Raw genomic sequence first — 14,016 nt, 5'->3', positions numbered from 1 at the left:
GGGGTGTGCTTGCCGAGCTTGAAAACAAACTCTTTGACCTCGCATTTTGTCATGCCAATGGTGCTTGTGGACCCAAAACAGCCTCAGCTGTTGCATGCTATAAAAGCATACATCGACAGTGGAGCTATTGGAAATTACATAGACCGTGAATTGGCTTCCAGGATTAAGCTCCCTCTCCGCCCGAAAGTAACCCAAGATGTCATTACTACAGTAGATGGAACCGAAATAGCCTCAGGGCCTGTAACGCATTCCACTGTTGAAATGACACTGGTGGGTCAGGATTGACATCGGGAAGCAATCGTGTTTGATGTGATCAAGGCCCCACAATTTCAAGTAGTTCTTGGAATTCCTTGGTTAGAAACACATAATCCCAGAATTGACTGGCGAGCAAAGAAGATAAGTTTTCCTGATTGTGAACCAACTTGTTACCCAAGAAATTCAGTTATGGGTCTAGCCTCAGCAACTTCCACCCCTGTACAGCTACCGTCAGAATACCAAGAATTCCAAGACGTTTTTCAGAAAGAACAGGCTAACACGTTACCTCCCCATCGGTCTTATGATTGCCAAATCGATCTGGTACCCAATGCTCAACTACCTTGTAGTAGGATTTATGCTCTTACGGAACCTGAGAACCTACATTTGCGTCAGTATTTAGATCAGTGCCTAGCCAATGGTTTTATTCGCCCGTCCAAGTCTCCTGTCTCCTCAGCTCTGTTCTTCGTGCCGAAAAAAGAGGGCGACCTTAGAACATGTATAGACTATCGCGCCCTAAATCAAATAACGATTAAGAATCGTTATCCTCTGCCCTTGATCCCTGAGCTTATCGACCAGGTGAAAGACGCTTGTGTGTACACCAAGTTAGATCTCCGAGGAGCTTATCACCTGGTGCGTATAAAAGAAGGCGACGAATGGAAGACTGCATTCCGCACCAAATTTGGGCTCTTCGAATATCAGGTGATGCCCTTCGGTTTGTGCAATGCACCTGCCGCCTTTCAGTACTTTATGAATGATGTTCTTCTGGAACTTATCGACGTCTGTGTCGTTGTTTATATTGACGACATCCTGGTGTACTCTTCTTCAGAATCCGATCACAGAAAACATGTTAGGGCAGTTCTTGAGAAATTGCGCCAGCACAGACTATTTGCAAAGCTTGAAAAATGCGTTTTTCATACCACAGAAGTGGAGTTTCTCGGATTCATCCTGACACCTCAAGGAGTCCGAATGGACTCGCGAAAGGTGGACGCCATCCTCAAATGGCCATCTCCTAGCTCGGTGAAGGGAGTTCAGAGCATGCTCGGCTTCACCAATTTCTATCGAAGATTCATCCCGGAATTTTCCCGAACAGTCCAACCGATCACAGCTCTACTAAAGAAGAACAAACGCTTTGAATGGACTCTTGAGGCCGAACAAGTCTTTCAGGAGTAAAACCAAATTCACCTCTGCACCTATATTGAAGCACCCGCACCCAGATCTCCCTTACATCGTGGAAACCGACGCATCCAGTTCGGCCATGGGAGCTGTCCTGTCGCAAAGAGACCCAGAAACTAACCAACTACACCCTGTGGCCTTTTGGTCCAGGAAATTTTCTCCTCCTGAAATCAACTATGCAATTACCGACAAAGAGTTACTGGCTATTAAATCTGCTTTCAAGGCTTGGCGTCACTACCTTCTCGGGGCAAGACACACCATCACCGTAATTACGGACCACAGAAATTTACAGTATTTAAAGACGCCCAAAGCTCAATCTTCACGACAACTCCGATGGGCTCTATTCTTTGCGGAATTTGATTTTGTAATTACCTATCGCCCTGGCTGCAAGAATGGTAAAGCGGACGCCTTATCCCGGATTGGCATGGAAGAACCCAATTCGAGTTTAGAACCTGTGCCAATCATACCTGAACAAAGAATCTTAGGCCTAACTTCATTGCAAACTATTGGGGACATCCAAACGCAAGTAAAACAACTTCTAGACTCTTCAGCCTTACTGGAATGGAGTCAAAAGGGTCCTTATTACACCGTTAAGGATGACTTACCCTACTTCCAGGAGCGGTTGTTTCTGCCTAGTAAAGAATTGCAAGAACTTGTTATTGCCCATCATCATGAATCATTAATGGAAGGACACCCTGGTATCGCTAAAACGGAGGAGAAAATCAAACGCCACTTCTGGTGGCCTTCTTGGAGAAAAGACATAAAGTCTTTTGTATTGTCTTGCGGAATTTGCGCCCAAAACAAGGGTCAAAAGAAAAGGCCAGCCGGCCTACTTCAACCCTTGGATATTCCACCGGCACCATGGCACACCTTGTCAATGGACTTTATAACAGACCTGCCTCCTTCTGCTGGTTACAACACTATCCTTGTAATTGTGGATCTATTCTCCAAAATGGCCCACTTAATCCCTTTAAAAGGTTTGCCTTCAGCTTCCACCTTGGCCAAGGAATTTCTGGAGAATATAGTTCGCATACATGGTTTCCCTTCCATATTAGTCTCGGATCGTGGAAGTCAATTTATCTCCCACTTCTGGAAGAAGTGTTGCCAACTAGAACAAATAGATGTGCGGTTATCCACCAGCCACCACCCCCAGACCGACGGACAAACCGAGAGAACCAATCAGACTCTCGAGCAATATCTTCGGTGCATGTTACACCAATCCGAGTTAAATTGGAAAGACATCCTTTGGATCGCAGAATATGCATACAACAATTCAGTGCATTCTGGAACCGGACAAACTCCTTTTTATACTTTGTATGGTCACCATCCTCGGACCTCAGATCTAGATCCACCTCTGACCCTGGAAATGCCCGCAGTAAATCATCTGCATTCCACAATAACCCGAGCCTTCAAAGAAGCTGCAACTCATCTACAGCAAGCCAAGAAAAAGTATAAAGAAAACGCTGATTTGCACCGAAGTAAAACTCCTCCTTACCAAGTAGGAGACCAGGTATGGCTAGCAACGAAACATTTACCCCTCAAGGGCCTGCAAACCTTCAATCCCAGATTCATAGGACCTTATCCCATCAAGGCTATAATCAATCCTGTGGCCTTTAAACTGGATTTACCGTCTAACATGCGTATTCATCCAGTTTTTCATGCATCACTTTTGAAGCCAGTACAACCAGGGACCCGACTGTCCAAGCCTCCAGACCCAGTTAAAATTGATGGGGAATTAGAATTCGAAGTTAAAGACATTTTAGACTCCAAGGTGTTAAAGTTCAAACTCTTTTATCTTGTTGACTGGAAGGGATATGGACCTCAGGAGAGATCGTGGGAGCCTAGTAACCATGTTCACGCACCTCGATTAATACAAAGGTTCCATCGGAGATTTCCGAACAAGCCAAGACCCCCGGAGGGAACAACCTTGGGAGGGGCCTTGAGGGGGGGGGGTACTGTCATGATGCCTACCTCTAAGGAGCCAGGTCTGACCCAGAAACCCCAGAGGCAGGCATCATTCCCCCCAGGGAAGTGCCAGCGGGCCCAAGCTGGGGCCCTTTGGGCACAGTCCTGGCGCCTTAGGCGCCAGGCTCATGTTGGACCCCTGTCCTGGCGCCTTAGGCGCCAGGCTCATAAAGCTAGACAAGTGTTCAAGAGTTTTAATGTGCACTTACCTGATGCAGACCATGCTGCTACATCCAGGCCCTCTTGAGGCCTGAATGGAACTACTTTACCTGTGGGACTTATTTCCCCTGGGTGTGGTCGGGGAAGGATACATACCTGATCGGTGGAAGGATACATACCTGGAACTTCTTCCAAAGCTATTTAAACCACGCCCGATCAGCAACTCACGCTTCGCGTTGTTCTGCTCCTCGCAGCTGGACACTCACCGTGTCAGTTCCTGCATCTGGACTTCAGCCACGCCTGTCAGCATCCTGGGTCACCTGCTAAGAGAGGATTGGAGAGAAAGAAGACCTTACCTGCTAAAGCTGCATCATGGAGACATCACTCCGACAATCCTGAAAGGGAAGACATCATTTTAAAAGCATTTCGCTTTGATCGCAGCAGCGCTGCATTTCACTCACCTTTCCTGGGCACCTCCATCTTCAGCAGCGATCATCCGGATCCGCAGCCACTTCCCAGAGCCTAGAGAGAAAAAGACAAGAACACAAGGTGAGAGAAGGAAGGGAATAGGAAAAGCTCAGTTTCCTTCTAAGACTTACCTGTTGGGTCATTCCCATTTCATTTCGGGTCCTGCCGCTTCCTGGCATTCCGGACCCCGGCCCCTATGGGGAAAAAAGACAAAGACATTGAATGAGCGAATGCAAAGACATTACCCGAACGCTCATCCAGAACTTACCTATCATTTACTGGTACTGCACGTTTCACTTCGGGTCGGCGCCATATCTCTGGCATTCCGAACCCCGGCCCCTAAGGGGAAAAAGACATAAGCGTTAGCGCTTGCTGCAATAAGACAATGAACATTATTATTAAGCTTGAACTTTTTGAACTTGCTACAGAACTCTTACAGCGCCTTACCTGAATAGTCAAGCTTATTTGAACTCCCATCAAACCTCAATCCAGTGAAGTAACTGGGTTTCAACGCGCCCCTGCATCAGAAGCAGGATGGAGAACTCATCCTTCCAGACCCTAAGGTGAGACTTCACGGGGAATCGAGGAAGGGTATCGTGGAGGGTTGGAAGGAAGTGGGAGGCTTGAGTATTATTCCGTCAGTGGGTAATACTCCCTTTTCACGCACAGGGGAATATTCCTGCGAGCCAGAGAGTCCATCTTCAGAGCCCTGCGCTTCACCATAGAAGAAGCATCAGCACTCGAAGCCAGACCTGCGCCTCCGTGGGAATCAGGTGAGCGTGACAGACGGGTATGCCCAGACGTGGGTCCCGTGCCTGCTGGGCCTAGAGACCCAAGCTACTCCTCACTGATGAGCCCCAACAAGGGTGAAACATGTTTGGGGATGCTTGTGGTCTCGTGCAGGAAGGATGTGACTTAGCAGTTCGGGCTGGACTTCCCCTTTTGGGGTGGGGCCAAGCCTGATTTGCATATGGTCTTTCCCCTTCTGTAATGGCTTGGCAGGCGAAGAACGATGGTCTGGAGGGTTGCCCCGAGCAATGCCAGTGGTTAAGATTCAGTCTAAACCTTCCAGCCATCACCTCTTTGTTTTTGCTTTGTCACCCTGAGTGGGACGGGTATGCCCAGACGTGGGTCCCGTGCCTGCTGGGCCTAGAGACCCAAGCTAATCCTCACTGATGATCCCCAGCAAGGGTGAAACATGTTTGGGGATGCTTGTGGTCTCGTGCAGAAGGGATGTGACCTAGCAGTTCGGGCTGGACTTCCACTTTTGGGGTGGGGCCAAGCCTGATTTGCATATGGTCTATCCCCTTCTGTAATGGCTTGGCAGGAGAAGAACGATGGTCTGGAGGGTTGCCCCGAGCAATGCCAGTGGTTAAGATTCAGTCTAAACCTTCCAGCCATCACCTCTTTGTTTTTGCTTTGTCACCCCGAGTGGGACGGGTATGCCCAGACGTGGGTCCCATGCCTGCTAGGCCTAGAGACCCAAGCTACTCCTCACTGATGAGCCCCAGCAAGGGTGAAACATGTTTGGTGATGCTTGTGGTCTCGTGCAGAAGGGATGTGACCTAGCAGTTCGGGCTGGACTTCCACTTTTGGGGTGGGGCCAAGCCTGATTTGCATATGGTCTTTCCCCTTCTGTAATGGCTTGGCAGGCGAAGAACGATGGTCTTGAGGGTTGCCCCGAGCAATGCCAGTGGTTAAGATTCAGTCTAAACCTTCCAGCCATCACCTCTTTGTTTTTGTCCCGATTCATGTCCCCCAGCACCCCCACCCCCCAGCATTGACGGGCACCTGCCAGCAGGCCCCGACTCATGTCCCCCCAACACGTCATCATGATCCACAATCATGGGCCTCATGGCCTCCCAAATCGCACCGCACGCCCCCCCTGTGCAAAGACCCAACCAAGTATCCCATCCACCCCACATTGAAATGCCCATTACATGATACAACCCAAATGGCAAGAATGTACATCAACACATGTCTGTCACACACACCCAATGGGTGCTGGTGATTGTGAAAACCTACACCGTGACATGCATGAAACCAATGAGAGAATACCACACATCAAAGTAATAAACCAAAATGTATTGAACACAAAAAGAATGTAATCAAATGAAAACATGAAAAAAATGTTTGAAAAAATGATGAAATGCAGCATGTCCAAAACACAAAAAGAAAAACATGAAGTCTGAATCCAAATAAATCGAAATGAAAATGTGTCCAAAGTCTCCGGCCACCAAAACTAATCAAAAGGAAACGGAAACAGTAACATCCATTGCTCCATGGTGAGAAAAATAATAATAGATAAATCCACTGTTCAACTATGTACAAAGAAGTAATCCATGGTCCATGAGCCCAACAAATGAAATGAAACCAAGCAAAAAAACTACCTAATAAAGAACTATATACAAAAAGGCGGGGCATAGTCCAAGCGCCCCAAATGAACGAAAAAGATAAAGGAAACCTAAAACTACAAACTATATACAATGGCGGCGGGCTAGTCCGACGGCTCACTTCCCGATTTCCCGGGCCAGGGCATCATCGAACTCCTGCTCGATGTCCTGGAGGCGGTCCTCTTCCATGGCCCCGAGGGTTCGCAGGGACGATGCCATGTTGGACTCCAACTCCCTGCGAATGGCCTGGAGGCACTCGGCCCGCCTCAGTGCCCTCCGCATGGAGTTCTCTGCTCTGACCATTGTGAGCTGTGCCTCTTCTGACCGCCGCCGCTCCGCATCTATACACCGGCCCAACCGCAGCCACATGGAAGACACACCCATTCCAGGGTTCTTCTGCCCCCTGGCTGATGCCATCATTGCTCCCACCTAGAGCCTGCTGCTGCTGCTGCTGTCCATGTGCCCTGTCCGATGATGCCTGCACATCCTCCATCAGCTGGTCTCCAGTTGTTGTGGTGTCCACCCCTGCTGGACTGCCGACTCCCGACTGTGGCAGGGATGGGATCTCCACCAAGCTGGCTGTGTTGGTCAGGCCAGGTCCACAGGGGGCCCTGGTGGAATCTGGGCCGGAAGACGGCAGGGAGAATGACTGGCGCATAGTCTCCACAGAGGAGGAGAGGTCCGCCAGAGTGCGCGACACATGTAGGAACCCACCAACCAGGGCCCCTCCCAACAGTGCCACGTCGCGACTCTGCTGTTCGTGATGGCATACGTGCACCGCCCAAGAAGCACGAATGTCATCACGAATGTCACGTGTGTGCAACACGACACCAACCAGGACGGAGCCCACACAGTCGTGGGACCCCTTTTCCGCAGGTAGTGGAGAGGCAGATGACGTGGTACTCCCCCCTACCTGCGGATGGGCATGGGACGGGGCATCCCTGCTGGTGCATGGTGGTGCCGTCACAGGATCAAGGACAGCAACATGCACAGGCCCCTCCACGGTGACCTGTGCTGCCACCTGACCCTGGCCCTGTAGTGCACCACTTGCACCAGTGGTACTACCCCCACCATGCCCCATGTGCGGCTCAGTAGCAGGCTCCTCCTCCTCTTTGGAGACCACCAACCTGGATGTCTCCACACCATCTTCCGCCATTGCAAACCCCTGTGGGGGCTCACCCGGCCCTTCCGCTACAGCCGTAGTGGCAGACGCGGCACCAGTCCCCTCGCTCCCGGATTATGACAATTCCTGGGAGGGTGGCTGGGCCTTGCGTCGCCGCCCGATGGAGGCATCCCCGCCGTTTGGCTCCACAGCGCTGTGTCCGCCCTCTTCCTCACTTGACGCTGCGTAGAGGGAGACATAGAACACAAGCATCAGGGTACAATACAATATTCCCCTAGACAGGAAGCAATAACACATGAGTGGCTCTGTCAAATGTCACTTCCTTCCTGTCCCTCCACAATACATGGGTGAATGCATGCAACACACATCCAGACACAGGCACGGCACCTGCAATCAACATCAGCATCCATGTACAGGGGCCTCTTTTAACAAAAATGTTGCCTTCAAACTCACATGCATCATGGCTCACACTGATCCCATGCACACACATCACAGGAGGGTCATGCATCATGGCTTGTACACCACAGACACAGTGGATACAATGGTGACGGCACTGCATGAGTGAATCTACACATCATCACGGACATGTGTCATGCATCCATGGTGTTTCAAAGTCACACACACACTTCTCAGACACACACACATGTGCACCATACATGTACATGAAAGCAGCGCCCATCCCTCACCCCCCCTCCATGTCCAAGAACAGAGACTGGCATGCATTCATGTGTGCATTCCGCATACAGCTCCCCATGTTGCATTGGAACACGTGCACCATCCATGTGGTTCACACATTACTGGTCTCACATGCATGACCATGATGTCCCTGCACACACACATCCATACATGACCTATGTCAAACATACAGGCAAGTATCAGACTACCAGCACACTGCAACATGCCCTGTCTCACACAGCAATGCTTGGCCAATTACCGCTCAACTCCAGATGGGTCTGCCACCGAAGGATCTGGGCGTGGAGCGCTGGGCCTACACGTTCCAGGACCCTCATCTGGATGTTGCTCATACTGACCCGGCCCCCCCCTGCGAGGCGCCGGGCTTTGTAGAGGGTCCTGGACCTGAAGTCCTCCCAGCGCTTCCGGACGTGCTTGATGTTGCGGGTTGCCATCCCCTCCACGTTGATGGCAACCACTGCGTCCTCCTAGATCCTCTCCCGTCCTTCTTTGTTGGAGCGTGATGTTCCGAAGAGGGCATCATAATGCCCCAGGACATGCTCCACCAGGACACCAACTTCCTTCTCACTGAAGCTGGTGGCCCTCTGCCTCTCTGGCTGGGGGTCGCCAGTGGTCTCAGATGGTGTTTGCCCCGACATGGCGACCCCCGAGGCAAGCGTGGGTGGGCAACTAGGTCCTGGGGCTGGGCTGTGGAGCGATGGTATCCCAGTCGGGAGTCTTCTGCTCCAGCAGGGGTGGACACAGCAACTGGACCCCTGCAGATGGCTGACGTGCAGGCACCAAATAGCAGGGCAGCAGGCAGGCAGCAGCGGATGGCTGGTGGGAGCGTGCTCGGGGCTCTGGGGGCAGGAAAATGTCCTTTTGGGCAGGAGCGTGGTCTTCCGTGTGTTTTTGCGTGGTCAGCTTGATACAGAGTGATTTGGCACGTGAAAAAAGTGCACATCAGCGTGAAATCCGAGGAAAGGCCCTTAGCGCATAAGCGCGTAAGTGACGTTACACACGCGGGAGTTCCCCACAACACGGGTGCATTGTGAATCAGCACGTGAGAAAACTGCACGTCACTGTGCTATTGGAGGAAAGGGCCTTAGCGCATAAGCCGTAAGTGACGTTGCACGTGTGGGCTGGCTTAAAAGGTACGAGTATCATGCTATTTTTTTGTACGTGCTTTTTGTGGAGAGCGAGCGGGTGTTTCTTGTACTTCTTGTCGGTTCACACACGATCACTTCACAACGTTTCCAGTTCGTACTCCGTGTTTCCTCAGACTGCGTTCTTTTCTTCTTTTGGCGGGGGTTTTGCCAACACGCACACACACGTCTTTTTCACGTTCTTTTTCAAGGCAGACGGTGAGTTGCGCACGCATTTTCCAACTGTGGTTGCCCCCGTGTGTCGCGTACCCCAGGCTGCGTGTAACACGCATATGCTTATTTTTGTGTTTCTGGGTGCCACAGCGTAGTGTGGGTTCATTCTTCCATGCACGTGGTCTACCAGGAGTTGTGTGCACGTGTACTTTTGTTTCTGGGGTGCCTGTGCATTGCGTGACCCATCATCTTCCCCCAGGGATCACATACAGCCTTGCTAGAGCACTAGGGTACGAATTCCATCTAGTAACCTACCCCTTTCACCCCAATTGCCCAGGACAATTGTTTACTGCAACTCCCATACGCACAACAACATCAGTGCCATGGTTGGGACGCGACCAAGCAGTAAGGGAGGCAAAGGTGGCCGACCTCCAAAAGGTGGGCGTGGTGGGCGCAGTAGGGGACATGGCCAGGATTTGCAGGGTGCCCCTAGAGCCCGGTGTGTGGAGGACCAATCGGGGACACCTATGCTCCCCCCCAATGGTTGTGGGAAACGTAGCTGACACCATCCTAGCTCAGCCCTTGTTGGACCGGCCCATTTTGTCACCTGAACCGGAACAGGATGACTCCCAGGCTGACTTCCATGGCAGCAAGTCTAATCCACGTGTGGCGGTGAAAGTTGCTGTCACCAGGCAACGTGGATCTGGGGCAGCATGTCATCTGCTGCCCCAAGTAGCCAGGGTGGGGAGGCTGCAGGGCAGTGCAGCTCAATCCACCCCAGCTATGAGTCTCCCAGCCGGGACAGTGTCGGTCCAGGTCCATCACACCGATGTTGGCCCTGCCGACATCACCCTGCAGCCAATGCCTGCACTAAGACCTATGATCATTATGCCTTTACAGGCTTCTAGTACCCAGTCAATCTGCACGTCTGCCCCTACTGACCAGAGCAAAGTAAGCCACTCAGGATCCGCACCACCTTACAAGAAGAAGAAGAAGGGTGCTCTTGCACTACAGGCTGAGACCCCAGACACGGCTACACACTCCGGCACATCAAGGAAGCCTAGCTTCAATGACGCCGAACTTGATGCACTTGTGGCCTATGTGTCGGCACATAGCCACGAAATGTTGGTGACTGCAGGCTGTAAGACTACCCCTGGTCAATTTAGGGCCCACAGGCAGACCATCGCGGACCACATTAGTGCCCTTGGATTTGTGAGGCACACAGCTGATGATTGCTACAAGCAGTGGGATGACCTGAAACGCAGAGCAAAGAACACACTGGCTTCCAATCATGCCTCTACTCTGGTGACTGGCGTTGGGTCTCCACCAGAGGACGACCAACTCACTGAACATGAGTCTGTTGCTGGAACCTTCGTCACAGAGGAACAGATCCAAGGCGTGGGAGACCTACCAGATTATGAGGCATTGTCCGGTGAGTGCCCATGCAAGTGTGTCTAATGCATGTGTATGTTTCTTGGGTGATGTGTAATGATTGAGTGCCAGGTGAGGGTGTGTACTCCTGAGTGGTATGGGTCACCCATGTGCTTCCTCTAAACCATTCACCGGCCTTGGGTTTGGGTATGATAGTATCCCTTCTGACCACAGTAGCCAATTAGCGCCACATTACTGCAGTTGCCCTTGAACTGTCATCTTGCAACAACATTGTTCTGATTTTTCAGTGTTCATTCAGCCTGATTATTTCAATCCTCCCATTTTTGCAACACATTTTTCTGCCCTAATGCCACATATGTGACATGCTTCTGTCATAGATTACAACCCACATTGGCCACATTTATTACCTTGTTAAGGCAATGATTTGACCATTCAGGCTGATTGAGTAAGGGCCTGCTCACAATAACTTTTGGGGCCTGTTTGAATGTGGAACATGATTTTTGTTTCCTGTCATGTTTAAGTGACCAACCATTGATGTATCTATCTGCCTGCCATCACTGTATTATTGTACACTGGATGTGTTGCAGTGTGTGGCACATGCGTATTTTGTCACACTATTTTGCATTTTTCATCTCATCATGTCCATCTCACATGGATGGGTGACAGTACTCATTCACTGACATATGTCTGTACTTGGCAAATGTACCATGGCTATGCTACATGCCATCTGTGTGCTGGCATGTGTCATGTATGTGTATTGGACATGTCACTAACAGGCTAATGTGTGATCCAGCATGCAGCAAATGTGTTGCTATTCCATCTTGGTGTCCTCAGTGTCTGCTTTTTGCCTCCCCTTCCAACTCATTGACAGTGCATGCATGCCAGGGTTATAGTCATGTGGGACATGTGTAATTCATGTACTGGATCTCTGGCTTGTCAGGCCTATGTGTGTGCTATGGTGCTCATGGCTGTTTCCATTTGTTGTCTTTCATGTTTTTGCAGGTGATGACGCACTTGATGCTGTAGAGGTGAAGGAGATGGTGCAGACCCAGGAGGAATCTCAGCCACGACTGGGCACCAGTGGAGGACGTGGTGTGGTGTTGGTGAAAACCCAATCCTCCTGCAGACCATACTGTCCATGGGTGTCTCTGGGTGCACCTCCCCAGACCTCTATGATTCAGGTGCTGAATCGGATGATGAGACTTATGTGCTGTCGCATGTGAGTGTTTCTGGCAGGGATGCTGTTCTGTCCAAACCAGCACCAGGGGTAGACCCCTCTATGGGGATGTCAGTTTTGGTAACTCCGCCTTTTGCAGTTACGGATGCAGGGTCACACTCCACAACATCTGATCCTGTTTCTGGGCCAGCAGATCAGAGGGGGAATGCAGTCCTGCAGCCTCAGGCAGTGACAGCACACCGAGGTGCAGATCGCCTTGCCCCAAACAGGTGTGGTGCCCGCCGACGTGGTGGCCGTGCGCCACCAGACAATACTGTATGGGAAAACTCCATGTACGGTATAGCAGCACAACAGGGAGCATCGGTTGAAATTATGGCTCAGGCAATGGAGAGGGTGGCCACTTCCATTCTCCCCCCTGAAAGGCAGATGGAGCTCCAACAGCAGGCAACAGAGTCCATTTGCCAATCACACAGGGAGGACATGTTGGCGTCCAGCAGGGACCAACGGGCGGCACTGGAGACTCTGCGAGAAGCCATATCTGTAGAGTCCCAGGGCCATAGGGAAGCCCTGAGGTTAGAACTCCATTTCCTCAGGGAGAATCTGGTTGAACTTGAGGCTTCCTGAAATTTTAGGGCAGAACAGCAGCTGGAGCAGCTCACACGTTTGCTCTCAGCTGAGCTGCAGGCAACTCGTGAGGAGATCCGGGCATCACGCGAGGCCATGCGTGCAGAAATGCAGGCAACCCATGAGGTGCTGCATGGGGATCTCCGTACTATCATCCTCCAGAACCAGACCTTCCACACCTGCATGCTTGCTGCCATGGAGGACCACACCAGGGCTTTGCGTGGGCTGCCTCCCATAGCACCGCCACCTCCTGATATAGCAGCAGAGGGTGAAGAGAGCAACAGCAGTTCTCCCACATTGGCGTAGCCGTGCAGGCCATGAGCCCATGGAGCTATTTTTTTTCTCGCAACATCCACGCAGGTGGGTGTTGGTGTGCACCCTGTCCTCGAACCTCCTGGGTGCCCCTCACCCCCCCCCGGCCCTCACTTGGGCATTTTTCTTTTCTTTTTTTTTAACAGTGTGTTGCCTTCTGTGGCTCCCGTGGGCATCCACTGTGTATTCCAGCTGGGCACATGCAGGCTTGTCCTGTGTTTGGGTTAGATGCTTGGGATCCTGACACACACACCCCTCCTGCTTCCCCTTTCCATGGGCTGCAAAGGGTGTGACCAAGTCACAGTGACATTGGGCTCCCATGAGCTGTGTGGGCAGTCTGTGGTCAAAACTGTGTGGACATCCCTAGTGGGGATTGTTGTTGTATTGAACACTGCATGGTGTATTGATATGTGCTTGTGCATCTATGTCTTCCTCCTTATTCACAGGTACCTTCTTCATGTCTTCACAAGGCCGTCTCCTTGGCAGATGCAGTTCATGTTGTATGCAGTACACTGACACATTTGCCTGACAGCAGCCCTCTGCAGTTGGAAGGGGTCGATGTGCTGGCTTATTCAGGTTGCAAGACTTACACTACTTTGATTTTGTACTGTCATATTTTGCCACTGTTTCATCCTGTGTTGCTGTATTGTGTTGTTCATGTGTGCTGTTTGTTATTGATTACTGGGAGCATATTGTCTGTGGCCTGTTTCCATTTGGGACAGTGCACTTTGTGACACTTGTGTCATGTGTTGTGCATTCATTTGTTTGCTTTCACATTGCATGACATGCCATGGTGTGTTGGGTAGCTAAGATGGGGAGGGGTTGGGTGACATGGCACTATTTTGATGTTGTATTTTGCAAGGGGGTAGTCATTCATGCAGCATAAATGTGTGCCTTTTTGTGACACAGCATTGGTTGTCTTTCAGTAGGTAGGGATGCACACAATGTAACACTTCTAGGTGACCAATCTCAGGCTAGTATGGT

Source organism: Ambystoma mexicanum, chromosome 5q (assembly GCF_040938575.1).
Source record: "Ambystoma mexicanum isolate Mex_15411 chromosome 5q, UKY_AmexF1_1, whole genome shotgun sequence".
Taxonomy (NCBI): Eukaryota; Metazoa; Chordata; class Amphibia; order Caudata; family Ambystomatidae; genus Ambystoma; species Ambystoma mexicanum.
This window is presented reverse-complemented; position numbering follows the sequence as displayed.